General features: G+C 40.7%; 1 long non-coding RNA gene across 1 annotated transcript; it reads right to left on the bottom strand.

The window, feature by feature from the left end:
• Positions 1 to 26,969, bottom strand: LOC138159743 (uncharacterized). Its single transcript, XR_011167959.1, has 4 exons — positions 26,859 to 26,969; positions 6,713 to 6,928; positions 4,054 to 4,187; positions 1 to 1,480 (listed from the first exon to the last, which is right to left on the bottom strand). It is a non-coding gene; the product is annotated as an uncharacterized lncRNA (long non-coding RNA).
• Between the last annotated feature and the right edge of the window lie 221 nt (positions 26,970 to 27,190).

Consider the following 27,190-nt stretch of genomic DNA (forward strand, 5'->3'; position numbering starts at 1 on the left):
TTCTAAGCCCTAAGATCCCTTAATGTAGAAGCTGCTAAATCTTGTCTTACCCTGATTGTGTTTCCACAATATTTGAATTGTTTCTTTCTGGTACTTGCAATATTTTCTCCTTGATCTGGGAACTCTGGAATTTGGCAATGATATTCCCAGGAGTTATCTTTTTGGGATCTTTTTCAAGAGGTGATCGTTGAATTCTGTCAATTTCTATTTTGCCTTCTGGTTCTAGAATATCAGGGCAGTTTTCCTGGAGAATTTCTTGAAGGATAATTTCTAGGTTCTTTTTCTGATCATGGCTTTCAGGTAGTCCAGTAATTTTAAAATGATCTCTCCTGGATCTATTTTCCAGGTCAGTGGTTTTTCCAATGAGATATTTCACATTGCCTTCTATTTTTTCATTTGTTTGGATCTGTTTTATAGTAAGTATCTTGATTTCTCATAAAGTCATTAGCTTCCAATAGCTCTAATCTAATTTTGAAGGAATTAGTCTCTTTGCTGAGATTTTGAAATTCCTTTTCTATCAGGAAAACTTGGTTTTTTAAGGCGTTCTCATTGGCTTTTTGGGCCTTTTTTATCATTTGGGTTAGTCTGTTTTTTAAGGTGTTATTTTCTTCAGTCAGGTTGTTGATTCTCTTTTCATGATTTCCTTGCATCATTCTCATTTCTCTTCCCAATTTTTCCTCCACTTCTCTTATTTGGTTTTCAAAATCCTTCTTCAGCTCCTCAATGGCCTGTAACCAATTCATATTTTATCTTGGAAGCATTTGGTGCAGAAGTTCTGACTTTGTTGTCTTCCTCACATTCTGTGCTTTGATCCTTTTTGTCCCCCAAAAAGCAATCTATGGTCTGATTGTGTTTCCTCATTTTGTCAGTCAACTACTTGACTTTTGAGCTCTTTGCCACAGTAGAACTCTGCTTCCAGAGAGGAGAGCTTTGTCCCAAATCACTGGGGCTTTTGCCCAATAGCTGTTGAAGCTATTAGGAGGGTATTGTCTCTGCAGCCCCCACAAGGTCTGGCACACTGGCCACACACCCCAGGACTGTGATCCAGATCCAAGCAGGTTAAAGCAAGAGAAATTACCCTCTGAATGATCACTTGGTCCCCCTATGATCTGCAGGCCAGGAGCTCTGGAGGCAGCCACATGGCAGCAGCTATAGCCTCTGTGCCTCCACCGCTTCTCACCCTGTGGGTAGGGGCCAGACCACACTCTTCTCCACCCAGTTCCAACAGAGTTCCTGACTTACCTTTAACTTTCTTTTTGGTGTTTATGGTTTGAGAAATCTGGAAACCACCACAGCTGCTGGTGATTCACTCTCCTGAAGTCTGCTCCTACTGGTCAGGGCCTCTCCAGGGCTGGAACCAGGTGGCTCATGCAGGACCGTGCTCAGCTCCCAGTCTGGTGTGATAGACCCTTCTGGTTGGCCTTCCAGGCTGCTTTCAACAGGAGATTTGTTTCTCTCTGTCACTTTGTGGGTTCTGTAACTCCAAAATTTGTTTAGAGTCATTTTTTTACATGTATTGGAAGTGATTGGAGTGGGAGCTCATGCCAAATTCGAGCTTTTACTCTGCCATCTTGGCTCACCTGCCAGTAAAAGCCTGACCTCTTTTTTGTTGGTGTTGTGTGGCCTGAGGGTATGCACAGTGCAAAGTGTGCAAGCTTTGTGTTCAGAACTAAGGTTGCAAGGAAGTTGTGAGATGCCATATGGGTAAGTGCTGCCACAAACACCTCAGATTCATTACCCATTTGATTTTTTATTAATTTTTGGTCATTGCACATTCAGAAACCTTTCACTGTTGCCAAATTTTTCTTAATCCTATATGGGGCTGCAGCCCACAGTTTAAGAAGTGCTGGATTAGAGGAATGGCCTTTCCAACTGCAGGGGAAGTAAGGGAGCACAGAAGCCTGGTTTACTTAACTGGAATTGGGGATTATCTGTCTGTGGGAAGGAAACTTCTTTACAATCCAAGTGGGGCTGGTGGAGAGTCAAGGTGTTAGGAACTACTGAGTGAGCAGGCCCACTGCTAGGGGTAGAGTCTTGATTGCCTAGGACATGAGACACTGAGGGGCCAGAATGAGTGGGCTCTTTGTCAATTAGATAAAAAGAGCCATTTTTTTTTCTGAGGCCTGCCTGGGTGGCAGGGGCTCCCCTCTAGGTCATATTCTGGGTAGACTGTTTTGTGTGAATGAATGAATGGATGGATGAGTGAATGAAGCATTGAGCTTGTATCTATCTTTCACTCATAAACTTTCAGTGGTTCCTGATCCTGGCATTCCTGGCTTCTTTCAAGTCCTAGCTAGAATCCTGTACTCTGCAGGAAGCCTTTTCTGATCCCCCTTAATTCCACTGCCTTCCCTCTGCAATTATTTCTAGTTTACCATATATAAAATCCCACCTTCTACAGGTGAGAATATATGTAGACAGAAGACATAGACAGACAGACAGACAGACAGACAGACAGATAGATAGATAGATAGATAGGCAGATAGATAGATAGGCAGATAGATAGATAGATAGATAGATAGATAGATAGATAGATAGATAGATAGATAGATAGATAGATAGATAGATAGGCAGGCAGATAGACAGATAGGCAGGCAGATAGACAGACAGATAGACAGACAGACAGACAGGCAGGCAGGCAGGCAGGCAGGCAGACAGACAGACAGGCAGGAAGGCAGACAGACAGACAGGCAGGCAGACAGACAGACAGACAGGCAGGCAGGCAGGCAGGCAGACAGACAGACAGACAGACAGACAGACAGACAGACAGACAGATAGATAGATAGATAGATAGGCAGGCAGATAGATAGGCAGATAGATAGACAGACAGACAGACAGACAGACAGACAGGCAGGCAGGCAGGCAGACAGACAGACAGACAGACAGACAGACAGACAGACAGACAGACAGATAGATAGATAGATAGATAGGCAGAGAGATAGGTAGATAGATAAGGCAAGCTGGGTGGCACCATAGTGCATAGAGTGCTTGGCCCAAAGTCAGGAAGATTCATCTTCCTGAGTTCAAATCCAGCCTCAGATACTTACTAGCTGTGTGACCCCAGGCAAGTCACTTAACCCCATATGTCTCAGTTTTCTCATCTGTAAAATGAACTGGAGAAGGAAATATCAAACCACTCCAGTATCTTTGCCAAGAAAACACCAAATGGGTTCACAAAGAGTAGAACATGACTGAAACACAACAATAATAAAATATGTGTGTGTGTGTACAGATACACATGGATATATAAATTATAGACACACAAATTTTTGTGTGTATATTCATATATGTGTGTGTACATATATGTATGCATGTAGAGTCTTGGTTACATGTTATCTCCCACGTAGATTATAAGCTCCTTGAGGACAAGGACTATTTTACCTTTTGTCATATCCATAGTGTTTAGCATAGTGGCTGACAGAGTGTGCATTTAACAAATTGTCTTATTGACTTAATTTATACACACTGCAAAGTTTGCAAAGCACTTCCCACACATTATTTCATACAAGCCTTTAACACTCTACAATCTTTCTCCCTTTTATTTCCCTGTTCCCTCTTCTCCCTCTCTCCCCAACTCTATTTCTCTTTTCTGCTTCTCATATATCCTCTCTAAACTACCCTCTCAGAGACTGTCCTTCCTCCCCTCTCCATAGTCAACAAGGTCAGAAATGGGAAGGGGTAACATAGGAAAGGAGAGAGTGGGATGGAGATGGGATGGAATTAACATATAACTTATTTTGACATGGGGCCATCTTGTTGGCCCAGATACCAAACAAATAGATAATTGTTTGCAGAACAAAGGGCCAACTTAAGCCTCCCTAGTGGGGTTCACCACAGTTTCCATTGTCTTATTTCTCCCACCCCTTCCTGAGGCTTTGAGGCCATGTGGTCACAGCAATGGACCAGTCATCTTCATTTGTGGCTACTTGCCTGGCCCTACATCTGTCTCACTAGGTGTAAGCACATTATGTCATTTTTCTGTGTCAGAAGTTTTCAAAAATAGAAAAGAGAACAGTCTATCCTCAATATTAACTAAACTATACAGACACTTACTCATCATTTGATGATAGAAATGAGGGATCCATAGGCTCCATCCACCCATTCTGTCCTGTGGGTCTGTAGATCTATTTTAATTCTCAGGTCCTACTTCTCATTGATGTGGTATGAATGTCATCAATCTTAAATGCCTAGAGGAAGCAGACAAAGACAAATGCTTCTTGTTTCTGCTTCATTCGACCATCTGTTCCCTATCTCCAGCACTAAAAGCCTTGTTTTAACTTTCACTTTTACAAATGGAACTCTTAGTTTAAACTTCATTTTTCTTATTCTGACTTAAACACCAAGTAAAGCGAATATTTTCTTGTACATAGTAGAACAGAAGAGGATTGTACCTGACTCTAGATAAAGATTTTCTTTGTAAGTATCCAGAGGGTCACAAAAGTTTGTGCTTTAGCGGCTTAAAGCTACACTAAGGTCCTTGACACACCCTTTATAAAAAAAATTCCACATGAAGCTGAGCGGCTTGTGTATGACTCTTTCTAATCTTTCTTCTGTTTGTTTCTGTACTTTGATGGGTCTCTTTTCTTTCTTTTTTTTCCTTGGAGGGTGTGGAAGGGGCAATCTGTTGCTTGGTCCTTCCTCTCTCTCCCCTACCTCCCTCCTCCTCCAAAAATGGGGGTGGAGGTGGGAGAGAAGAACAAAAACTTTATAACAAATATGGATAGTCAAGTAAAAAAACTCTCACATTGGGCATATTCCCAAAATGTATATATCTTTATCTTGAGGCTATCACCTGTCTAATAGGAGGGAGATAATAACATGCTTCATAATCATTCCTCTGGAATCATGGTTGGTCACTGGATTGATTAGAGTTCTTCATCCTTCCAAAGTTTTTTTTTTTCTTCATAATATTGTCACTCTATAAATTGTTTTCCTGGTTCTACTCACTTCATTCTGCATCAGTTCATATAAGTGTTCCTTGATTTTGTTAAAACTAGCCCTTTTGTCATTTCTAACAGTGCAATAATATTCCATTTCATTATTTGTTCACTCATTCCTCCAACCAACTGGCATTCCTCCTCTTTGTTTCTAGCTCCTGCTTATAATAGAAAGAATGGATATTTATTCCTCTTTCTTTGATGTCTTTGAGATACAGACCAAGTAGTAGTATCATAGGGTCAAAAAGTATGTGGACTTTAGTTACTTTTTTTCAAATTGTTTTCCAGAATCACTATACCAATTCACAGCTCCATTAATATTGCATTTGTATACCTGTTTTCCTTCAGCCTCTTCAACAAATGCCATTTTCTTTTTTTGCAAGTTTTGCCAATCTGACAAGTACAAGTCTGAACCTCGGCATTGCATTAATTTTTCTTTCTCTAATTATTATCTATGATTAGAACTCTTAATAGACTTGGCAATCAATGTTTGATTCCCACTTATTATACAAGTTCTTAGAGAGATGGAGGGGAAGGAAATAAAAGGAAAGGAGGAAGGAGAGAGAGAGAGAGAGAGAATGCCAGAGGGTAGGCAAGGGAGGGAGAGAGCAAGAGAGAGATTTCTTGACTTTTTCACCAATTTGTTTGTGCCAGAAGACTTATAGCTGAATCCTTGATCTGCTATTTCCTAGTTATGCGACCTTGGACATTTCATTTCACTTTTCTGGGTCTCAGTTTCCTTCACTATAAAACAAGTTAGTTGAACCGGATAAAAATCTAAAGCCTTTTCCCACTCTAAATCAATTAACTAATTAATCAAGCATTCACTAAGTGTCTTCTATGTGCCAGGTCCTATACTAAGGCACCGTATGTACAAATACAGAAAAATGAAACAGGGAGATAACATGAAAATATATAAGTATGTGCAGAAAAAAATATAAAATGAATACAAGATAGGGAAGAGAGTATTAGCAATTTGAAGGATCAGGAATTACTTAATGTAGAAGGTAATGCTTGAGTTATGTCTAGAAAGAAGGGAAGTCTTCAAGGCAGAGGTGAGGAGAAAATGTACTCAGGCATTGGCCATGGCCAGTGCAAAGAGATGGAGAAAGGAAATGAAAGGTCATGTGTAAATCATAGACAGAAAATCAGTTTGGCTAGACCTCAGAGCGTAGGAAGTATGAGGTATAATAAGAATAGGAAGATAGGTTGGGACCTGGTTGTAAAGCACTTAAAAACCAAACAGGAGTTTACATTTGATCCTAGAAGGTAAAGAGAGTTGGGTAGGGAAGTGTCATAGTCAGATCTGTTTTTAAGGAGAATTATTTTGGCAGTTGTGTGAAGAATGGTGTGCTATGGTAAGAGACAAGGGAGGGGAGACCAACCAAGAAGCCACTGTATAGTCTAAACAAGAGGTAATTAAGGCTTGAGTTAATATGATGATTGTGTGAATAAAGAGATGGTGTCAGATATGAGAGAGTGAGAGAGGAAGAACTGGCAAGATTTGCCAACTGATTGGATTTGTGGAATGAGAAAAAGAGAGGAATCGGGATAACACCAAAGTTGAGAGACTGAAAGGATGGTGATATTTTCCACAGAAATAGGGAAGTTTGAAGTTGAGGTATATGAATATATGGAATATTATTGTTCTATAAGAAATGGTGAGCAGGTGGACTTCAGAAAAACCCGAAAAGACTTATATGAGCTGATGCTGAGGGAAGTGAGCAGAACCAGAACATTGTACATAGTTACAGCCACCCTGTGCAATGACTCACGTGGATAGACTTAGCTCTTCTCAGCAATGCAAGGTTCTAAGACAATTCCAAAAGGCTCATGAAGGAAAATGCTGTCCACACCCAGAGAAAGAACTTAGGGATCTGAATACGGATGGACGTTTCCTTCCACTTGCTCTCCTTTTCTTTTGTTGCTTTGTTTTGTTTCCTCTTTCTCGTGGTTCTTCCTGTTAGTTCTAAATCTTCTTTATATCGTGGCTAATAGGAAAACATTTAATACAAATATATAAGTAGAGCCTGTATGAGATTGCACATTGTCTTGGGGGAGGGGGGAGGGGGAGAAAATTTAAAACTCAAAATTTTATGCAAGTGAATGTTGAAAACTAAAAATAAATAAATGATTTTTAAAAAAGAAATAGGGAAGTTTGGAGGAGGGGTGAGTTTGGAATAATGAGTTCTGTTTTGGACATATTGAGTTTGAGAGGTTTGGGGATATCCAATGTCCAAGAGGCAAATAATTAGTGATAAAAGGCTGGAGCTTACAAAAAACTAAGACAAAATCCACAGTGGATCTATGAGTCATCTGTGATTCTGTGATCCCCTAACCATCACATAAATGCATTTTCTAAGCCCCTATAGGGAAAGAGATCCTAAAAATGTATATAAGATCAGTGACTCGGAGTTTGCTTAATTTAAACCTAGAAAGTAAGTTTCTCTCATTCTGCTTTCCTAGTTTAGTATCTTCTGATCTTCAAGCTAAGTATGCAGAGTTGGGTGTTCAGAAGGAAAATATGTCAGGTGGTAATGAACCAAAATTCTCTGCAGTCATTCCTTTCTGTACTGCTAATAATATGTCAACACCTAGTAGCTTGTATGCAGAAGGTACTCAAATATTTGTTGAGTGTTGACAGAGAGGAGAGGTTTGGAGATTTCCCCCCCTATTTGTAACCAGAAATTCAGCCTACTGTATTGACAGAAAATGAGGGGGAGGGGGAGAACCTTTAAAGCCACATAATTCTAAACTCTGGCCCAGCCTTTAAGTGTGATATTTCTCATCAATGTGTGTGGTTCTCAACTTCTTGTAACCACTAATTTATGTGGTTTTAGCATATGTCCCCTTTAAATAAATTGCCCCAATGGGCTTCTCCATAGGTCTCTCATTTTGAAAACTAAAAAATAACCTGACAAAATATGGCATAGTGAAGAGTACTGAATTTGGGGTTAGAAGACCTAGGCTCAGATGCTGAGTCTAGCACTTACTATCCATATGACCCAAGTCTGCTACTTCTCTGATCTTTTCTACACCCATGTACATCCTTCTCTGGTTATAGGGTCTCAATCTCTTATGGGATATTTTGAGAAGCTAACTACGCAATGTGATTATGTAGTCACTGGTACTATTACTGAGACTTCTTACTATTTAAATGATACTTCTCCACAATTTCATCCAATTCAACTTGGGTCTTGCAACACGCTGGAGTTTTCATGCCATTTCAAAAATAGGCTTCATAAATAAAAAAAGAAATGAAGATCAGACACACCCAAGCCTAGAAGGATGAACGTAATTTGGGAGTTGTTGCATTCTGAAGCGTGAGAAAAGAAACATGAAATTTTAAGTCAACCACAGACTTTTGTTTTTTCCTTAAACACCCAAAGCATTATACATAAAAATCTCCACGATTTCATACTCTGGTAACTGGCATGTTTCACTCAGTCCCCCGATGTTGGTGTTTTTTGTTATTGTTGCCAGGCATATTTCACTTTAAAACTTTCCAATACAAAGTGTTCTGGGCCCAACATTTCCGTAGGCGGTGCAGTGGATAGAGTGCCTGCCCTGGAGTCAGAAAGACCTGAGTTCAAATCCTACCTCAGACACTTATTAGTTGTGTGACCCTGGGCAAGTCACTTAATCTCAGATGGCCTTGGTTTTCTCAACTCTTAAATGGGGATAATAATTGTACCTACCTTCAGGTCATTGTGAGGATCAAATGAGATGATATTTATAGAGCACTTAGCACAGTTCTGGAACACAGCAGGCATTCTATTAGTAAATGCTTATTTATTAATCTTAGCATTATAGGATTATAAGTCTATATAGTTGGAAGGAACCCTAGAGGCCACCTAAGCTTACTTCTTCATTTTAGAGATAAGGAAATTAGGGCTCAGAGGTCACAAAGATAGTGTCAGACTTTATGGTTACTACTGTTCTCTCTCCTGTTCTATTTTCTTTTAAAATATATAGGCTTAAAAAAATTGCTGTCACTTCTCAACAACTTAGTGAGCATATACAGAGTCCTTTACTTGTATAAGGTTTGACACTTTCTCTTCTAATCTATTTCTTCTCCTTCCAACTCTTTCCTCTAGAGCTTTTATTTTACTTTTTTTCTCTCATTTCAAATCTTCTAATTATTCATGTAGTCTGTGGAAAGGACTTTTTTTCTTTTAGTTTCTGCTTATAGCTGTTATAGAGGTAGCCTCTATGTGGGTGTTGGTGTGTATGAAAGAGAGAAAGAGAAACAGAGAGACAGAGACAAGAGACAGAGACAGACAGACAGAGATAGAGAGAGAGAGAGATCTACATTTTCAACATTTTTTTATACTGGTCAATGTTATCTTTGATATACTCATTTCTCCAACTTGGTTCCTGAATTAGGACTTTGTACCAGGACTAAGCTTCACACCATCTTCACTTTTGGGTAGGGGTAGTCAGCCCTTGGTTTTCAGGGTTCTTTCTGGAATCTCGGGACAGGGTGCTGGAAACTTGGAGCCTAGCCATGAGCCCTTGGTTGCCTCTGGCCGAGTGCTAATCCATGGCACTTTAAAGATCCCTAGCCTTCAACATTCTGATCACTACAACTTTCTTAGAGGAGCCCTCCACTCTTGCTGAATCCAATCACAGTGCTTTGCAGACTGCCTGTGTCCCTGGACCTTCCTGGGTCATTTCTGGCTGCTAGGCAGCTCCCTTTTATATTACCCTCAAGCTTCTAACTGACCTCTTCTGCAGGTATGAGGTGGAATAAGTTCTTTGCTATAGTTTTTCAGTATTTCTTGGTCATTTTTCAGTCTGCTGTGAACCTCAGGGTTTTGCTGAATTACATATGTTGGAGCTGAGTGGACTGTTTCCCATTCAGGCAAAATCTTGTTCTGCTCTCTTGTTTTCTGAAACTTCTGTTTGGGGTTCTATTTTGCTTTTTAATTTTTCAACTTAAAAAACCCTTTCCTTCTCTAATATTATACACTGCAGGCTGGCAAGGGAGAGTTAGTATCAGCATAAGGATAGTCTTTGGTAGCGATATTCCCAGGATTTTCTGGCAAGTGACTAGGGGCCTGAGAAATGACACACCCGCGCCCCCCCCCCCCAATTGTGTTATGGGAACCTCTGCCCCATAGTTTAGATTGGATGCTATGTGAGGAAGTGGTAGTGGCACTTAAGAAGTTACGAAAAGCAAATGAACTGGGCCAAGCACCGAAAGCAGAAGACATTCATGATGAAGGTGACCCAATTTCTTTTTTTTTTTTTTTTGCTTTTTGGAGGGCAATTGGGATTAAGTGACTTGCCCAAGGTCACATGGCTAGTTTTTGTGTTAAGTATCTGAGGCCAGATTTGAACTCAGGTCCTCCTGATTCCAGGGCCAGTGCTCTATTCACTGTGCCATCTAGCCGCACCCAAGGTGACCCAATTTCAAAGGCAATCCAGGACCAGTTTTCAAGATATCTTGAAGAGGGGAGAGTCTAAAAGAATGGAAAAGATCATAGACATTTCTACTACTTAAAAAAAAATTACCAACAACCCAAATAATCAAGAGAACTACTAAACCATATGTTTACTTTTTTTTTTCTATGAAATACTCTTTTTTTTTTTTTGCTTTTTGGACGGGGGAGGGCAGAGCAATTGGGGTTAAGTGACTTGCCCAAGGTCACACAGCTAGTAAGTGTTAAGTGTGTGAGGTCAGATTTGAACTCAGGTCCTCCTGACTCCAGGGCCGGTGCTCTATTCACGGCACCACCTAGCCACCCACCTATGAAATATTCTTAAGGATGACTATCATTAGACTGTGAGCTCCTCAAAGGCAGGGACTGTTTTTCTCTCTCCTTCTATCTCCAGGCCTCAGCACAGAGCTTGGTGCATACTAGGTGCTTCATAAACATCCATTTGTTAAGTCATTGTTGATGGGGTGAGGAACTGGTCAATATACATCAAGGGCATTTTTCATGAATACACAGATGGCAGCAGGCAAGCTTTCACAGAGTAAATGCCGCAACAATCACATTTTCACAGTCATGCAACTGATGGGGGTGTACCTCTGCCTGGAAAAGTTTTTGAAAATGCCATTTAGATTACCATTGAGCATCTAGGAAAGGAAGCAGCAGTCAAAAAGAGCCAGATGTTTAGAGCAAGAAGAAATCACGCAGTACTAACCTGATTTCCCATTTTTGGAAGAGTTACTAAGCTGGTTTGTTAATGCTGTTTTGGACTTGACACTTGATTCTACTTGTGTAGGAAGCACTGGTGAGCTCACTGTTTCTACTAATGCAGATTGGTGCCTACTCTGCAATTTTAAGGAAGCTAGATGGAACAGTGGATGGAACTCTGAGCCTGAAGTCAGGAAGACTCATATTCATGAATTCAAATCCAGACTCAGACACTAACCAGCTGTGTGATCCTGAGCAAGTCGCTTAGCCCTGTTTGCCTCAGTTTCCTCATCTGTAAAATGAGCTAGAGAAGGAAATGGCAAACTACTCCAGTGTCTCTGCCAAGAAAACCCCAAATAAGGTTACAGAGATACAATTGGAATGACTGAACAACAATGTAATCTGGGAGAGCTGCCTAGGAAATTTAAAAAATGAAGGTTCTTGCTCAAGGTCTCAGGGCTGGTAAGTATAAAGAATGGGATCTAAAGCCAGGCTAGCCTGACTCCAGAGCCAGTTTTCTCTCCACGATGCTGCCGTGCTGTTCTCGTCCAAGTAAAAGTCCAGGAAATAAATGATACACAAAGGAAAAGGGCCAGATTTATAAGGCGTAGCCACAAAATAACAAACTAAGAGCTTAAGCATTGTCCTGCTGCCATGGGATATTATAAGACCTAGAGGAAGGCCTTTTTGAGTTCTATTCCCTCCACAAATATTCCCTCTAAGGAATATTTAACGTCAAGGACGTGAATGAGGGTTGGTCCCAGGTAAGAAAATGTAAATGGGCTGTAATCACTATCCTCGGAGGGAGTGTGTACATCACCTGCATACAAGTATGGAAGATAAGGCTGCAAACTCAATTCTTCACGTATGATCTACGGCTCCAGGTTCTCCTGGAACAAACACCTCTCCTCACTTTCTTTTCTTTTCTTTTTTTTTTTTTTTTGCTTTTTGGAGGGCTCTTGGGGTTAAGTGACTTGCCCAAAGTCACACAGCTAGTAATTGTGTCAAGTGTCTGAGGTGGGATTTAAACGCAGGTCCTCCTGACTTCAGGACCAGTGCTCTATTCACTGAGCAAATTAGCCGCGCCCCCCCCCCCTTACTTTCTTATATTCACTTCACAGGATGGTACATCTAGGGCTAGAAGCGATTTCAGAAGCCATCTAGCCCAGGCCCAGTTGGGGAAACTGAGGCCTAGGGCTGTACAATGACTTCCTCAGGGAACGGGCAGTAAGGGGGAATGAGCATTTCTTAAACAGCTACTATTTGCCAATTGCTTTACAAAGAGAAGCAAGAAGGAACAAAGACAAGAAAGGAGTATCAAGGTTCATAGATCTAAAAGCACTAGTCCTTTTACAGGTGAACCAGGAAAGAAACAAGCATTTATTGAGCCCTGAGCTTTACTGGATATTCAAAACATCACAATAATTCCTGTTCGTGTGTTATTTCAGTCTTTACAAAGCACTTTTTTCACAATAGCACTGCATAGTAAGTGGTGCAATGTTATCATCCCCATTTTATAAATGAGGAAACGGAGGTTCCAACGCTGACTTATCCTTATATAGAACTTTATTTTTTTAACGTCATAGCTTTGTTTTTATTTTTTTGTTTAGTATTTTATTTTTGCCCATTTACATGTAAAAAACAATTTTAACATTCATTTTTAAAACTTTGAGCTCCAAAATCTCTCCTTTCCTCCCTCTCTACACCTCTAATTCAGAAGGCAGGCAGTTCGATAAAGGTTATATATGTGTAGTCGTACAAAACATATTTCTGTAACATTCATGTTGTGAAAGAAAGACCAAAAAAAAAAACCCTCAAGAAAGATAAAACAGAAAAAAAAAGTATGCTTCAATTTGTATTCAGACTCCATCAGTTCTTTTTCTGGGGACAGAACATTTTTCATCCTTAGTCCTTCCTAGTTGTCTTGGAATACTGTATTGCTGAGAATAGCTAATCATTGACAGCTGATCATGTTACAATATTGCTGTTACTGTGTACATGTGTACACAGTATATGTCACTTTGCATCAGCTCATGTAAGTCTTTTTTTTTTTTTTTTTAGCAATCGGGGTTAAGTAACTTGCTCAAGGTTACACGGCCAGTTATTTCTGGGTATGGTGCTGAGTGTCTGAGCCCAGAATTCGATCTCCAGGTCGTCCCAACACTGGAGCTGGTGCTCTTACTCGCTGTGCTACCTGGCCACCCCAGTCTTTCCAGGTTATGCTGGGAGCATTCTGTTCATCATTTCTTACAGCACAATAGTATTCTGTCACAATCACATACCACAATTTGTTCAGTCATTCCCCAATTGATGGGCATCTCCCCAACTCCAGTTCTTTGTCACCAGAAAAGAGCTGCTATATTTCTGTCCATATAAGTCCTTTTCCTTTTTATCTCTTTTTGGATACAGATCTAGGAGTCAAAGGGTATGCATGGTTTTATAGTTCTTTGGGCATAGTTCCAAATTGCCCTAAAGAATGGTTGAATCAGTTCACAACTGCACCAACAACACATTAATGTCCCATGTTCCCCATATCCCATCCAACATTTGTCATTCTCCTTTTCTGTCCTATTAGTCAATCTAATAGGTAAAAGGTAGAACCTCAGAATTGCTTTAATTTGCATTAATCCAATCAACAGTGATTTAGAGCATTTTTTCATATGGCTATAGATGGTCTGATTACTTTATCTGAAAACTGATCAAATCTTTTGATCATTTATCATTTTGGGAATGGCTCTTATTTTTATAATTTTGACTCAGTTTGTTTTCACAGTTATGATTGCTAAACGTATTTCCCTCTATTCCCCCATTTACTCTATTGTCTCTCTCTTTTCACACAGTCCTCCAAAGTGTTTTGCTTCTGATTACCACCTCCCCCAATCTGTCCTTCCTTCTATCGCTTGTCCCTTCTTTTATCCCCTCCCCCTCTCACCTTCCTATAGGGTAAGACAGGTTTCTATACCCATTTGAGTGTTATATTATTTCCTCTTTGAGTCAGTTCTGATGAAAATAAGGTTCACTAACTCCCCCCTCTCACAACCCCCTTTTTCCCCTCCACTGTAAAAGCTTTTTCTTGCCTCTTTCATGTGAGATAATTTATCCTATTCTACCTATCCCTTCTTTCTGGTTGCTTACAATATTCTCTGCTTGACCTGGGAAATGTGGAATTTGGTGATGTTATTCCTGGAAATTATCATTTTGGGACCTCTTTTAGGAGGTGATCAATGGATTCTTTCTATTTCTATTTTACCCTCTGGTCTTCCAGAGGCAGTTTTTTTTTATAATTTCTTGAAAGATGAATTCTAGGCTCTTTTTTTATCATGGCTTTCAGGTAGTCCAATAATTTTTAAATTTTCTCTCCTGGATCTATTTTCCAGATCAATTGTTTTTCCAATGAGATATTTCAATTCTCTTTTCTTCCATTCTTTTAGTTTTGCCCCAGGAGTGCCACCCAGGGCTGTGACCCATATCTCAACATGGGCAAAGCAAGAGAGTGCCACCAGTGACAGCAAAGAGACCTCCTTCTGAGCACTTGTTCAACCCCTTACTTTTTGTGGGCTGAGAGTTCTGGAAGCACCCATTATTGCCACCACTGCTGATTCAGTCGCTCCCAAGGCATGCTCCTGGTTTGCTGGGGCCTGTTCTGTGTTGGCATGACCTGCTCTGGACTGCACTCCACTCTCACCCTGTTGTGACTGACCTTTCCTGATGACCTTCTCAGTTGTCTTTGACTAGAAAATCATTTCACTGCATCCTTTTGTGGGCTCTACTGCTCCAGGAAGGTTTTATAGTATTATTTGAAAGTGTTTGGAGGGGTTTTAGGGAGAGCTCAAGCAAGTCACTGCTTTTCCTCTGTGATCATGGCTCTTTGTGTGAACTTTGAGGCTTACAAAGGGAGTTCTTCATAACAAGGCAGAGATTCAATGTATCATCCCCATTTTACATGTCATAGAGTCATAATTCTAGAGCTGGAAAGGACATCAGAGTATATCTAAATTCCTTCATTTTATAGGTGAGGAAACTTGGAGCCAGAGAAGAGAAGTGACTTGCTTAGAGTCATCCAGCTCCTGTCAGACCTGGTATTTTGGTTTTCAGGTCTTCTGACCCCATGTATCGTGGTGATTTTCACCAGGAAGGAGGAATAAGATCATTGTGTTTGGTCTTGGAGGGCAGAGCCAGGACCAAAGAGTCAGAACTCCAGGGAAGATTTGAAATCAAGAAAAACTTCCTAATGAATAAAAACCACCTCTGACTGAGATCATTTCAAATTCCAAAATCTCAGGCCTATGGCTATATCATAGACACAAAGTTAGAAGATGCAAATAGAGACCATCCAGTTCATTCTCTTGTTTTACAGATGAATAAACCCAAAGAGATTAATGATTCACTCAAGTTTACACGGATTTTGAAAAAAAGGATCACAGGTGGGATTTGAACCAGGTTCCTCTGACTTGTGAGTTATTCCTTTCCCCCCATTGTGCTATACTGCTTCCCAACAAGGATCTCTCATAATCTTTCTGGTTTTAATATGATTCTGCAATTCTAATCCCTTTTGATGGGGATTAATTAGCATTCTCTGGAGGTGAAGAGGCAAATCAAAGAAATCAAATTCACTTTTTTTTCATTGTGAACCTGTAATTTCATCAGTGTGGGAAGCTCCAGCTATGGAAACCTCCTCCACTAAGGCAGCTTGGCAATTCCTTTGCAACTTAGAGAGTTTCTCTGGACACCAAGTCTTGTCCAGGATCATACAGCTGGGATGTGCCAGACGGAAGACTAGACCCTAGTTTTCTTGACTCTAAGGCAAGCCCTCCTTCTGCTACCTTGTGATCTTCCTCAAAAACAGAGTAACACTATGTAATAGAAACTATCACCTAGTAGGTGATTAATAAAGGTTAAATTAGACTAATAGCACAATGTGGGTTCTTTATTGGGGTGTGTGGAAAGGGACTAACAAACAAGGTTTCTGTGGTTAGTGATGAAGAAATTTATAGCAAGTCAGCATCATTCTACTGTGGAAGTTAAAGCAAAAAACAAACCACAAGATTGTCTTATTGGGAAACATACACACGAAAGGGTAAAAGAAAGAAAGGCAGCATCCCTGAAATACCTCAGCCATCCCAGGACCTGTGTTCCTACCTGAACTCAGTGACAGGGGTTCTGCCTTTTCCCCTGGTGAGTTAATTTTCTACCTATTAACCACGGGCCTTTCCATGAATGCTTTTTTCTCTCTGACTCCTTGCCCCACCCTGAATGAGTCCAAGAATTTCTACACCAGAGTCTACCTAGTCCAACCAATAGCAGTACAAAAATGCAATGGCTTCTACAATATTCCTGGCAAATGGCCATTTGACCTTTGTTTGAAGGCTTCCAGCGATCGGCCCATTTCACATTCTTGATAGCACTAATTGTGAAAAAAATTTTCCTTCCATCAATACTCAATAGGGGTAGCTAGGTGGCACAGTGGATAGAGTCAGGAAGACCTGAAATAAGATCTCACTAGCTGTGTGACCCTGGGCAAGTCACTTTAAACTCAATTGCCTCCCCCTCAAAGAAAAAGACTCAACGAAAATCTGTGAAATAAAGGATTTCTGTGGCCCCAGCTTTCTACCAAGAGAGCAAACATGGTTTGGAAGTGAAATATAATTAGACTGAATGAAGCAGCTTGTCCTTGGGCATCTAGGTGGTACAATGGATGGACCATTAGGTGTGAAGTCAGGAAGATCTGAGTTCAAATCTTGCCTCAGATATTTACTAGCTGTGTGACTTTGGTCAAGTCACTTAACCTCTGTCTACCTCAGTTTTCCTCTACTATAAAATGGGGATAATAATAGCACCTACTTCCTAGAGTTGTTGTGAAGGTCAAATGAGTTAATATTTGTAAAGTACTTAGCACAATGCTGATACATAGTGGGTGCTTAATAAATATTTCTTTCCTTGCTTTTTTTATCTGTAAAAGGACTAGTGATCTCTGAGGTCACTTACAATTCCACAATCCTTGATGTTGCTTTGAAATCTTGTTATTGTCCCTTCTTACCTCTCATGTTACTGATGTACTGCACTGACCCTTACAGAATTACCTGAAAGGAATTTTATATCATTAAATATGATCAATTCATTCTATAGATGAGATGAGAACCAAATCTGTCTCCCTGTGATTTCTGTTTATTTGGTCCTAATTCTGCCCTCTAGGGTCAGATAGAATAATATGTAATTTATAATCCTAGAGATATACCTGGGGCAGTGAGAGGTTGAGTTGCCCATGATCATATAGGAAGCAAACACCATTGTCAGTACTTGAATCCACGTCCTCTGACTCCAAAACCAGTATTTTTTTTCATACTGCCTCATGAATGACTATCAGAACTCCCTGTCATACCAAAAACTAATTAGAAGAGCAGGGAAGACATTACCTATCTGATTTATAGATAACAGTAACATTCATGACCAAAGAAGGATAGTCAGAATCATAGAAGATAAAATGGACAATTTCGATTACATAAAATTTATATATTTTTGTACATATTAAAGCCAATGCAGCTAAAATTTGGAGAGAAGCAAGTAACTAGGGGGGAGTGGAGAGAAACTTTTAGGCAAATTTCTCTGATAAAGGACTCATTTGCAAGATATATAAAGAATTAATTCAAATTTATAAGAATAAGAGCCATTCCCCAGTTGATAAATGGTGAAAGGATATGAAGCAGTTTTCAAAGGAAAAATCCAAGCCATCAATAGCAAGATGAAAAAAAAAATGCTCCAAATCGCTAACAACTAGAGAAATGAAGATGAAAACAACTTTGAAGCACTACCTTCTATCCATCAGACTGAAAAAAGGTAACAAAAAAGGAAAATGGCAAGTGCTAAAAGAAATGTGGAAATCAGGCGCACTAATGCAGTATTGATAGACCTGTGAATTGGCCCAGCCATTCTAGAAAATTATTTGGAACTATGCCTAAAAAGTGTTTAAATTGTGTATAACTGTTGACCCTAGGATACCACCCTGGGACTCTATTCCAAAAAGATTAAAGAAAGAAGTACCGGGGCGGCTAGGTGGCACAGTGAATAGAGCACCGGCACTGGAGTCAGGAGGACCTGAGTTCAAATCCGGCCTCAGACACTTAACACAAAACTAGCCGACTGACCTCAGGCAAGTCACTTAAGCCCAGTTGCCCTACCTTCCCACCTCCAAAAAGAAAAAAAAAAAGAAGTACAAAAATATTAATAGCAGTTCTTTATATAGTGGCAAAGAATTAGAAACTAGGAGGTGCCTATTGATTGGGGAATGACTGAGCAAATTATGGTAAATGAATGTGATGGAATATTATCATGCCCTAAGAAATGATGAAAGGAGCAATTTCAGAGAAACATGAAAAGATCTATATGATATACAAAGTAAAATATATATACAAAATAAAACAAGCAGAACCAGGAAAGCAAAGTATACAATAACAAACACATTGCATAGACAAATAATTCTGAGAGACTTATGAATGCTAATGAAAATAAAGGCCAAATACAATTCCAGAGGATTAAAAATGAACCATGTTATCCATATCTTAATAGAGAGATGAAGGGCTCAAGATTAGAATAAGACATATTTTTAATACATGGACAATGAGGATAGTTGTTTTGCTTGACTGTGCATATTTTTCATTCATTTGTTGATTTACTTGTTCATTCATTTATCTTTATATTTATTTCATTCATTATATTTTGATTATTGATATTTTTTATATGAGTTTGGTACTTCCCCTATCCTCTTCAATTTGGGAAGGAAATGAAAGGGAGAGGAAATAGATGTTTAATTGAAATAAAAATTTAAAAAGAGTTTCCTTTCATTACCCCAACCCCCTTTCTAGGCACTGACTAACTGACTAATGGTCTATTGTTTGGACTTTTGCCAATGGTCACCCTCATCCTTGATTGGATAAACACCCCATACTTCAGACTTGGTTGAGGCCTTTGAATAGGATTTTTCTATGTTTTTTCTATCATTCTACATTACTTCTATATTTTCTAATAGGATTCATGCCTGGGCGGGGGTGGGGGGAGGAGGGCGGGATGTCATGGCATAGTGGAGAAGGCTGGTGTTTGAGAGAGAATGGTCTGACTTCAAATCTCACTTTGACATCTGAGCTACAGTGAATGGCAAGTCACTTAATATCTCGGTGCCCCCAAGGAAGCCATTGAGACTATAAGTTATAAGAGGTGATGAACAAATGCACTTTCAGATACTGTTACTGTGGGAAATTGTTTTATTTGACTTTACTTATTTGCTATGGGGGAGGGGGAGAAGGAAAGGAAGAAGAATGGGGAAGGGGAGATAGTGATGACAAAAATAAAAGCCTCATTTAAAACACACAAAAAAGACAAGCCCCTCAAGGAGAGAGACAAAGATGGCAGTCCTGATAACTGACAGTTTCGATTTAAATTCCGTATATATTTTAAAAGAATCAAGTTGCATCGTGATAGATTGAGCTTCATTTATAAGCTTCTGGTTTTCCTTTTGTGAGGGATAATCTGCAGTGAAGTTTCCCCATTCTGAAAAATCAAATCTAGAGTGGCTTCAACATCCACTAGGCCTAAGTTCAGAGGTCACCTGACCTTGCAGGAATTTGGGACTTAGAGCAATGGAGACCCTCCCCAGTGCCACCTCAGCACAAGACATGCTAAATAAGGACAGAAGTGCTTTCTCAAATGTACTCTGGGTGGTCTACTGTTTCCTTGTTCCAGTATTTGAGGTAGATTGCCAAACTTAGATTGTACACCTAACTTCCAGCCAATGAAAGAAAAGGGTCAAGAGTGGGAAGGGCTTTATAACTTTGCCATTTCCTTTTGTAAATTGCTTCTCCTCCCTGACCATGTGTCAGGAGGGTGGCCCTTTCTTGAGATCATATTAAACCATTCTTTTCTGCTTCCTACATTGAGAAACCTCTGAGTATTATTTGCGTAAGGATTTCCATTGCACACAGTTTTGGGGTGCACACACTTTGAAATGGAAATGGACATATTTGTGTTTGTTAAGTTCATTTTTTAAAAGAAGACAAATTTTTAGAGACTTTTACAAATGATAATCACAAGTGCAGACCCCAAATCATTGTGTCCTTGTTTATTTCCCATGACTTCAGACCTAATGTTCTCAATATTCCTGGACCTAATTTAAACCCTTGACCTGGAACCCAATTCCAGACTCCTGACCTTTGTATGACCTTGTAGGCTGGTACCACCCAGGCACTATTTAGGACAACTAGGACTTGGCTAAGCAGTGAGTTGGCAAGCATGTAAGGTTTGCACAGGGCAGTACCTTCAGAAAGACCAGCAGAATTTCCCTGGCATCAGCCAGAGAGTTTGTATTGTTTCTGAATGTATCCTAGTAGAATAAGCTTTCCTAAGGTCCAGTCTGATATATTTCCATAATGTTCTGTGGTCAGGGAGGCATAATCCTTGGGAGACTGGTCTAAAATAGAGCTAGAATGGGACACTGGATCGGAGTCAGGAAGACCTGAGTTCAAATCTGGCCTCAGACACTTACTAGCTGTGTGACCCTAGGCAAGTCACTCAAACTTTGTCTCTTTTCCTTATCTATTAAATGGTGTTAATAACAGCACCTAACTCCTGGGACTGAAGTGAGGGTAAAATGATATATTTGGAAAGTGTTTTGCAAATATATAAATGGATACATTATTTAGCTATTATTAAACTATATGTCCCACAATGCTTTGAGACCAAAGCATTGATCTCAAAGGGACAGTGGGGAGATTGGCACCGAAAGGGCCAAAGTTGAAAGAATTTGTAAGCCTTAGGGAGAGGCATGAGGTCAAAAGGAATTAAAGAGACCTGTGTGACAGGCAAAACTTGAACTCAGGTCCTCTTGCATCTAAGCTAACTCTCCAACTCATTATTGACATGCCATTTCTCTTAGGCTGGTATATTGATGATTTTTAAAAAATGTTTGATTCAGTAGAGCAAATCGCTACTTGAAAGACTCTATTCCAATAAAATGCCTCTTACACATGTCAAAACTATGTAAGATACAACAAGAATCACTGTCTGACAACAGCCCTTCCCTCAATCATGACAAAGCATCCAACAGCACGGGCATCAGCCGCTGTCAAGGAGACGTATCACCATGTCCACCTAGAAGAAGACTTCCATTTGGATAGGGTGGTCCTACAGATGCTCCTGACTTTGCGCTGGTTACATCGAGCCCCAGAATATTGCAGACTTCCTAAATGAGATTCAAAAATCACTCGGAAGAGTTTGGTGTGACTACACATACAGGAAAAATCCAGTGGATGAAGAAGGTCTATGATCCAGCCTATGCTCTGCAGTTGGATGGGTCACCCATATAGTCATTCTATCACTCTGTACATATCATGGACAGATGCTGCAAATGGACAAAGTGATGAGCACTGAATTAAACAGGATTGCCTTTGGGGAAATGTCTAGTCAAATAATAAACTGAATTTAATTTAATTATTCAAACACCAGAATAGCAGAACCAGCAAAAAGATGGGGCAGAACAATCTTTTAGCTCAAGAAACTTAAAGGATGGGCAAGAAAGGTCAGTCTCATTAGGGTAAAAGGGGAACACAGTCCAGGACAAGAAGTACCCCAACAAGCCCCACCTCAGCAAACCAGTGGGAGATCCTGAGTCTCAGTGTGGTAGAGCAGGTGAACACTAACACCAGGACCCCTATGTGCCTCAGCATAGGCAAGGGAATGGGCAGACTCCATTTCTGATAGCTCTGGGCAAACAGACAGCTGCCAGCAGCCAGACTACCAGTGTAGCCCTTGGGAAATGCAGAAACACCCCACCAGCCTCAGCACACACCAGACACCAGCACACCAGAACCAGGACCCAGGTTCAGTGCCAGGTAAGCTGCTAGACCTTTATGGCTTCCAGCAACATCAGTCACCCCCCACTCACACCCCTTCAGCGTGGCACCAGACAAGAGGGTCTCCCATGAGCCTGAGGGCAACATCAGTGCCAGGACCTGCAGCCCCTAGCACAAGAAGCCTGACACAGTGCCCCTTCTCTCCCCCTCCCCACCTAGAGCAGAGCTCAAACTGAGTGACCCCAGGCAATAGCACCCACCTGCTAGGGTTTTTGTAAGGATCAAATGATATATTTGTAAAGCACCCCCCACAATGCCTGTTGCATCGTAGGAATCTAATAAATGCTCGTCCCTTTTCCCTTCCCATCCCCTGTTAAGAAGCCATTACCTAAGAGAAGGACGCCAAGTCTATCTGAACTCCCTGAGGAGGATTTATGGGAGGGTCTGGACAAGAATTTCATGGAATTAGAACAGGGGTTCTGGTCACATTGTTTAGCAGGACTGTTGACACTGATGAGATTATAGATTCAAGAACAGATTCATCTCTCTTAGAAATTTAAGCCACAAGAAAAGTGCTGGTGAGGGGTTGGAAACAGCAGAGACTGGGAGGCTTGTTATCTAGCATCCTTTAGAACCATATTTTTCAACTTCTGACCTCCGTGTGACTTGACCCAATTTTGGGAGAAGAGTAGTACCTGAAAAACTCAAGAACTCCAAGGCCTGTAGTTCGTAGGAGATGGAATCTCCTAGTATGTTATGGCTGGAAGGCACCTTAAGAGGTCATCTTATTCAACTCCCTTATTTTACAGAAGAGGAAACTGGGACCCAGTGAGTCAAAGTGACGTACCCTGATTTGTACAGGTAGTATCAGAGCCCTTTCTAGAGCCAAAGATCCTGTATCACACTGCCTTTCCAGACAATGCTTTCACTTAAACAAGAAATCCTTGAAGTTCACTACATAATAATAATGCAACAATTACAACTCACATTTCAATAGCAATTTTTTTTTTGCTTTTTTTTGGGGGGGGGTAAGGTAGGGCAATTGGGGTTAAGTGACTTGCCCAAGGTCACAAGCCTAGTTTTTTGTGTTAAGTGTCTGAGGTCACATTTGAACTCAGGTCTTCCTGACTCCAGGGCCGGTGTTCTATTCACTGCACCACCTAGTTCAACAGCATTTTGAGGCTGCCTAAGCCCTTTTCTCACACAAATCCTGTGCATCTGTTCTATGTAGAGAGCCAGCGAACATCTCTTACAAGTGGCTGTCCAGATTTCCCTTGAAGATCTCCCCATACGAGCAAGTCACTAGTTTCCAATCCACTTTTGGACAGTTCTACTCATTAGGAATTTGTTCTTCATGGCCAAGGAAATCTGCCTCCCATTGTTCTACTTCTGTCCTCTGAGACCACACAAAGCAATACTAGTCCCTCTTCTTTCAGTCCTCCAAATATCTGAAGATAGCCATCACGTTCCCTCCAGCTCCAACTAGTCCTCCTAGGGCCTGGTCTTGTCACCATAGTGGTACTCTTCTTTGGCTACCTGAGCTTGTCAGTGTCCTTAAAATAAGACTGGGCTGACCAAGGCAGAGTATTAGTGTCATATATCCTTGCTCCTGGGCATTAGGCTTCTGTTGATGAAATCTAAGATCATATTTGTTTTTTAGTTGTTCTATCACTCTGTTGATTTGTATAACAATACAAAAAAAACCCCTATAGGTCCTTTTCACCTAATTATTGTCCAGTCAAGTCTTATACAATTGATTTTTTTTAAATAAACCTAAAGTATTAAAAAATTTACCCTGTTAGACCTTAATTCATTAGGTTCATTTAAGCCTGTCAGGACTTTTTTGGGTCTCAGTGCCTCTGCTCAACACAATGGCTATCACTTCTTGCTTTGTGTCATCTATAAACATTATAAGCTCAAAATATGTCAGCTACAAATGTTTCACTTCTCAGTCTTTGAATTCCGAAATTCCCTTATCTGATCAAAATCTGCAGGCCTTCTTCGCCTCAAGTTGTCTTCCAGTAACCCCACTGCTCAGTTTTTTCCAAGGCCATCACCCCATATGCTGGCTACACTCTTCCCTATCTTGACCCCATTGGCCAACCAGTTCAACTTTATACTGTGTTCTCTTGAGTTTCTTGCTTGTTATCCTCTTACCAATCTTCCCCTGCCAAGCCTTGGCCTTGGAATCCTCAGAACCTCTACTGTCTCCACACCTACTCCCACGCCATTGCACAAAGCTGGAGAACTACTGGGTCCACAACAAATTTGTTATATTATCTCACCTGGGCCCTCACTGCAGCAAGGTAATCCTTTTATAATCCCTAATCGACTCACTATTCCATTCACCTCATCAGCAATTAAAAGACTTTTCATCCCACTTTAAACCTCTCACCTCCTCCTCCTTGCTCCTCCATACCTTCTTAGTCAAGAATATATAGTCAATAATATTCCCTCATATTTCTTGTTCATTTGGGTTTTTTGCTTTTTGGAGGGGGAAAGACAGGGCACTTGGGGTTAAGTGACTTGCCCAAAGTCACATGGCTAGTAGGTGTTAAGTGTCTGAGGCTGGATTTTAACTCAGGTCCTCCTCACTCCAGGGCTGGTGCTCTTTTCACTGTGCCACCTAGCTGCCCCCTTCTCTCATATTTCACTGAAAATTTGAACCTATGGGCCAAAGGCTTCCTCTTATGTACTCCTCGATTCACCTCTCCTTATCTCCTCATATCCTGCAATCCAGTGACACTGACCTCCTTGGTGTTGTTTGCACACATCTCTCCATATCCTGACCATACCTGAACTTCTCTCCCTCCTCGTCTCAGCCTCCTGGCTTCCCTTAAATCCTCACTAAAATTCTCACTTTCTGCAAGAAGCATTTTCTGGGTTCCCCTAATGTTAGTGCCTTCCCTGTGCAATTATCTCCTTTTTGTCCTTGACATATCTTGTTTGTACATAGTTGTTTGCATGTTGTCTCTACTATTAGACTGTGAGCTCCTTGAGAGCAGAGACTATTTTATGCCTTTTTTGTGCACTCAGCACAGAGCCTGGAACATAGTAGGTGCTTAGCTGACTTGATTCAATAATTTACATCTTCGTGTGAATAAAAGGTTTAGGAGCAGAATTTGACAGTTGGATGGAAATGACAGTACATGGGGTCATGGAGCCCTGTGAGAATAAGAATAGAAGAGAGCAAGAAAGCATAGAAAAGGGAAGCTGGAGATCCTAGAACAATCTCCTGCTTTGTAGTCATACCAAGACTACTTGGAGGGCCAAGTGAGGGCTGTAATGTTCCTACCCTCAGACTTTCTAAGGATGTAGTGTTCCCATCATACAGCACCTCTACCTGGCCACACTTTAGCTTCTTGGGAGGCTGGTCAGGACATAGTGAATGGTAAGTATTGCTGGTGGGAGGAGGTGATGAGACAATCACCGCCACACACAGGCTCTCCAGCATTTAAGCTACAGAGTATGCCACGAGGGCAAGGTGGAAAGATCACACCCAAACACCAGCATCGAATTAAGCAGAAAATACATCAACACGTGTCAGGCTTCCAGATTTCAACACAAAAATAAGAAGCCCAAGTCCCTCCAAAGTAAGCTTGCTCAGCTGTTTCCCTCTGAACTTAGACATCTCTGTGCAATAACATTTCATGTTTATGTTGCCTTTAAAGTTAATGAAAGTACCAGGACTGGGATTTAGAGCTGGAGCTTAGAAATCATCTACTTCAACTATTTCGTTTTATAAAATGAGAAAACTATTACAAGCTAATTTTCCTTCTGCCCATTAACATATTCAGGTCTATTTTAATACAAATGTAAGGAGACCAGTAAGGTTTGTGCTGGTCAGAATGTAGCACAAAAAGTCAGTGATTTTATTACTTGAAGATATACATTAAAAAGAAAGGAATTGGATTTATGGATAAGGGAAGAATTTAGGGCCACAGAAGACACAGAGAGCATTACAAAAGAGAAAGTAGGTCATTTTGATTACATAAAACTATAAAGTTTTTGCACAAACAAAACCAATGCAACCAAAATTATAAGGAAAACAGAAAACTGGGTTGGGGAATTGAAACAAGTGTCTTTGAGTAGGAAGGAGGGAAGGACAGAATTTGGGACTCAAAACTTTAAAATAAAAAATGCTTTAAAATTTTTTTTGAAAGACGGGAATGCTGAACAGAGGGGTAGTCAAAGGCCCCATGAGCTTCACTTAGTCACTTGGCATACAGGTAAAATCTAGGGGCAAGAACAAGTCAAAGAGCATTGTAGAAGGCAAAGGAACCTCATCTCGCCAGCTTCCAATGGTTCTTGTGGGACTGCATTGGAGTTTTTGTAGAGTGTACCAATCAGGAATTTAACAGGAGCTAAAGGAACTTTTTTTTGTGCTTTGCTTTTTGGAAGGAGGAAGGTAGGGCAACTGGGGTTAAGTGACTTGCCCAAGGTCACACAGCTAGTTTTGCTTTAAGTGTCTGAGGCCAGATTTGAACTCAGGTCCTCTTGACTCCAGTACTGGGCTGGTATTCTATTCACTGTGAGATCATTGGCATAAGAGAGGGACCTTATGTCAGTACCAGGAGGAAAAAAGTAAAAATAAAAGATACTCAGCTTATGGAATTTTGTAGGCTTTTTTTCATCATCTAGCTGGGTGTGGTGACTCATAAACCTCAGGTCTATACTAGGAGTATTAGCCTTCTCTTGCTAAAGAGAAGCTTACTGGCCACTACACCTTAGTAGACCATAGCAGAGAGAAGCAAACAGTTCATAAGAATCTGAAGACCAGAAAGTAGTGACAGAGAAAAGCCCTGAGGTCCCAAGAGACAATACAACCCAAGCAGACAGCAGCATAATAACATTACCAGAAGTCACTAGCTCTATAGTTCAAGGTCTCTATACACAAATCTCTATATGCATTCCTTATGTCCTGTCCATAAATTTACCTGACATGTGTGCCTGGCAGTAGGAAAAGGAGATGGGAAGGAGGAAAAATTTCTTCTCTCCGTCCACTAATTGTTGAACACGACTGAGGACCTAATCACAACACCTAATGTGTGCCCTGAAAAGGAGCTACAATAATTGGTTGAGAGAAGCGGGTATGGGGTGGGGAGGGGACACATACACCATGAGGACAGTCATAAAGGGAACTAGTCAGTCTATTTCTTGTCAGGCAACTTCCCTCCCCTTCTTCAGAGAAAAACTGAAGTCAGAGAAATGCAGATGCAGAAATAGAAGATGCAACCAGCCACCTTGCAGCCAGACAGCAACATGTACT

The sequence above is a fragment of the Petaurus breviceps genome, unplaced genomic scaffold (genome assembly GCF_028583685.1).
Source record: "Petaurus breviceps papuanus isolate PSGF00001 unplaced genomic scaffold, PetGlider_PUasm1.0 178, whole genome shotgun sequence".
In the NCBI taxonomy this organism is placed as follows: Eukaryota; Metazoa; Chordata; class Mammalia; order Diprotodontia; family Petauridae; genus Petaurus; species Petaurus breviceps.